Genomic DNA, 4805 nt, shown 5'->3' with positions numbered 1-4805 from the left:
GCACAGGGTTGTTTGTTTTTTAGCAATGCTATGTTTAATGAATATAGCACAGTGCCTGGCTCATAGCAGACACTAAGTAAATAGCAGTTGTTATTAATACTATCATATTCAAGATTTTGGTCATAATTATTGCAAAATGTCAACCTATAGGGATTAATGAACAAGAACTAAATGAGATAACAAAAGTCTTGGGTAATGTCTGCAAAGATAGATGACAAAGAGGACTAGATGGTCCCTCTGATGACATGATAATATATAAGACCCTCTAGAAATCAGGTATGACCCCAAAGACAGAAGGGTGTAACCCTAAATTGGCTAAAATTAAAAATCTCCCACCATGGTAGATCAGAGACTCAAACAGAAAAACAAAAAGAGGTATATTTCTTGTATACTTAAATTATAGGTTGATATTTGTACCCAGCACTACTATTTTCAGGTACACTATACCAGTCAAGCAAGGTGCCTATACTGACCCCTTCATGAAAGCTTCAGAGGACGTGCCACACCACAGTCCCTTTCTAAAAGACCACTATAATACCAGATTGCCTAACCACAGTGAAAGGTATCAGCTATTTATAGGCTATTCCAGAGTCTAAGGTGATCTGGCCCCAGGTTTATGCCTTAGGATACTGTCTTCTCTCTTGGGAAGTATGAATTTAAGTTACACAGACATAGAGAAGCAATTACTGTTAATGGCAGGAGGAAAGAAAGTAGCTCAGTTATCATAAGGGCAGTGGGGTAGACCGTTTAATGGCTACTACTTCCTCCCATCTTAATATGTAGGCCCCTTTGCAATGTGACTTTTCTGGTTCTGCCACGCACAGATGAAGTCTATTTGTCCAACCCCTTTAATCTGGGCTGGCCTTATAACTTGCTTTGACCAAGAGGATGCTGTGGAAGTGATGTGAGTTCCAAAGCCATGGCCTCAAGAGATCTTGCAGCATCTGCTTTGCCCTTTTGGAATGCTGCCCTGAGAAATTGGGATAACGTGGAGAGAGACCAAGCTGTCCCAGCTGTACCATCTGAATCCATCCTCCTGCCAGCTCATCAGCTGAATTGAATATAGCTGCATGAGTGAGCCCAGGTGAGATAAGCAGAACTATCCAACCAACTCACAGAATCATAAGAAGTAAGACTCTAATTATTTTAAAGCACTAACCTTTGGGTTATTTCTTACCATGAGACTACCATGTAAGGAAGCTAGCCTAGCCTGCAGGAGAATGAGAGGCCATGCAGAGAGGAATTAAGGGACCCTGGCTGACTGCCAGTATCAACTGTGTGACTATCTTTGACTTTTCAACCTTCCAACCATTCAGCAGCATGACTAATCCTAGGTGAAAGCAGCACAGAAACTGCCCAGTCAGCCCACAGAATCTTGAGAAATAATAAATCCTTTACTCCTCTTTTTCTCTTACCACATATTTTATCCATTGACAAATCCTGCCTGCTCTACCTTCAAAATACATCTTGAATCTAATCACTTCTCATGAGCTCTATCACTATCATACTAATCCAACTACATCTCATATATGGTTTATAAAATAGCCGCCTAACAAGTCTTTATGGAGTAATTATTCTATACCTTGACTGAAGTAAAAGAGCTGAACAGAAGATTTCAAAGAGCAGCTCAAGAAGACAAAGTAAAATATTATGAAATATGCAAAGACAGTGAGTTAGAAAGCCAAAAGGGAAGAACATACTCAGACAGTGTTCAGAGGTCAGTTTATAGCAATAAATGCACACATCCAAAAAGAAAAAAAGGGCCATAATCAAAACATTAACCCTACAACAGGAGCAAGCAGAAAAAGAGCAGCAAAAGCAGCCCTCAGGCACCAGAAGAAAGGAAATAATAAAAATTAGAGCAGAATTAAATGAAATAGAGAATAGAAAAACAATTGAAAGAGTTAACAAGATCAAAAGCTTCTTCTTTGAAAAGATCAACAAAATTGATAAACCATTGGCCAAACTGACAAAAGAAAAACAGGAGAGGAAGCAAATAACCCATATAACAAATGAGATGGGTGATATCACAACAGACCCAACTGAAATTAAAAGAATCATAACAGAATACCATGAAAAATTGTACTCTAACAAATTTGAAAACCTAGAGGAAATGGACAAATTTCTAGAAACTCACTACCTACCTAAACTAACACAAACAGAGGTAGAACAACTAAATAAACCCCTAACAAAAGTAGAGATTGAAAAGGTAATTAACAAACTCCCAACAACAAAAAAAAAAAAGCCCTGGCCTGGATGGCTTCACTGGAGAATTCTACCAAACTTTCAGAGAAGAGTTAACACCACTACTACTAAGGCTATTTCAGAGCACAGAAAAGGCTGAAATACTCCCAAACTCATTCTATGAAGCCAGCAAAACCCTGACACGAAAACCAGGTAAAGGCACCACAAAAAAAAGAAAATTACAGACCAATATCCTTCATGAACATTGACGCAAAAATCCTCAACAAAATTCTAGCCACTAGAATTCAGCAACATATCAAAAAAATAATTCACCATGATCAAGTGGGACTTATACCAGGTATGCAGGGATGGTTCAAGATTAGAAAAACAATCAATGTAATCCATCACATAAATTAAAGACAAGAACCATATGATCTTACCAATCGATGCAGAAAAGGCATGTGACAAAGTCCAACACCAATTCATGATAAAAACTCTCAACAAAATAGGAACAGAAGGGAATTCCTCAATATAATTAAGGGCACTTATACAAAGCCAACAGCCAACATCATTCTAAATGGAGAGACTTTGAAAGCATTCCCCTTGAGAACAGGAACCAGACAAGGATGCCCTTTATCACCACTCTTATTCAACACTGTGCTGGAGGTCCTAGCCAGGGCAATTAGGCTAGAAAAAGAAATAAAAGGCATACAGATTGGTAGGGAAGAAGTCAAAGTATCTCTATTTGCAGATGGTATGACGATATACAGAGAAAACCCCAAAGAGTCCACCAGAAAACTTACTGGAACTAATAGAAGATTTCAGCAAAGTTTCAGGATACAAGATAAACATACGAAAATCAGTTGGATTCCTTTACACCAACAAAAGGAACCTCAAAGAGGAAATCACCAAATCAATACCATTTACAATAGCCCCCAAGAAGATAAATTACTTAGGAATAAATCTAACCAGAGATGTAAAAGACCTATACAATGAAAACTAGAAGACACTAATGCAAGAAACGAAAAGAGACCTGCATAAGTGGAAAAACATAACTTGCTCATGGATAGTAGACTCAACATTGTGAAATTCTACCCAAAGTGATCTACAGATACAATGCAATCCCAATCCGAATTCCACCAGCATTTTTTAATGAGATGGAGGAACAAATCACCAACTTCATATGGAAAGGGAATAGACCCCAAATAAGTAAAGCATTACTCAAGAAAAAGAACAAAGTGGGAGGCCTCACACTACCTGATTTTAGAACCTATTATACTGCCACAGTAGTCAAAACAGCCTGGTACGGTAAAACAACAGATACACAGACCAATGGAACAGAATTGAGAATTCAGACGTAAATTTATCCACCTATGAGCAGCTGATATCTGACAAAGGCCCAAAGTCCGTTAATAGGGGAAAAGAGAGTCTCTTTAACAAATGGTGCTGGCATAACTGGATATCCATCAGCAAAAAACTGAAACAAGACCCATACCTCACACCATGCACAGAAACTAACTCAAAATGGATCAAAGACTTAAATATAAAATCGAAAACAATAAAGATCGTGGAAGAAAAAATAGGGACAACGCTAGGAGCCCTAATACATGGCATAAACACAATATGAACCATAAGTAACAAAGCAGAAGCACCAGAAGAGAGATGAGATAAATGGGAGCTCCTAAAAATCAAACACTTATGCTCATCAAAAGACTTCACCCAAAGAGTCAAAAGACAACCTACAAACTGGGAAAAAAGTTTTGGCTAGGGCAAATCTGATCAGCGTCTGATCTCTAAAAATCTGCAAGATACTGCAAAACCTCAACAACAAAAAGATAAATAACCCAGTTAAAAAATGGGCAAAGGATATGAATAGGCACTTCGCCAAAGAAGATATTAAGGCAGCTAGCAGACACATGAGGAAATGCTCACGATCATTAGCCATTAGAGAAAAGCAGATCAAAACTACAATGAGATATCATCTCACCCTGACAAGGCTAGCATTAATCCAAAAAACACAGAATAATAAATGCTGGAGAGGTTGTGGAGAGATTGGAACACTTATACACTGTCGGTGGGAATGTAAAATGGTACAACCACTTTGGAAATCAATTTGGAGCTTCCTTAAAAAGCTAGAAATAGAAGTACCATACAATCCAGCAATTCCGCTCCTTGGAATATATCCTAGAGAAATAAGAGCCGTCACATGAATAGATATATGTGCACCCATGTTCACTGCACCACTGTTCACAATAGCAAAAAGATGGAAACAACATAGGTGCCCATCAATGGACGAATGGATAAACAAATTACGGTATATTCACACAATGGAATACTATGCAATGATAAAGAACAACGATGAAGCTGTGAAACATAACATGGAGGAAGCTCGAAGGAATTAGGCTGAGTGAATTTAGTCAGTCACAGAAGGACAAATATTGTATAAGACACTATTATAAGAACTCAAGAAAAGGTTTAAACACAGAAGAAAACGATCTCTGATGGTTACGAGGGTGGGGAGGGAGAGGAAGGGTTATTTACTAACTAGATAGTAGATAAGAATTATCTTAGGTGAAGGGAAGGACAGCACACACTACAGGGGAAGTCAGCACAACTGGACT

This window comes from Trichechus manatus, unplaced genomic scaffold, assembly GCF_000243295.1.
Source record: "Trichechus manatus latirostris isolate Lorelei unplaced genomic scaffold, TriManLat1.0 scaffold00127, whole genome shotgun sequence".
Classification (NCBI taxonomy): Eukaryota; Metazoa; Chordata; class Mammalia; order Sirenia; family Trichechidae; genus Trichechus; species Trichechus manatus.
Note: the sequence above shows the minus strand (reverse complement) of the source record.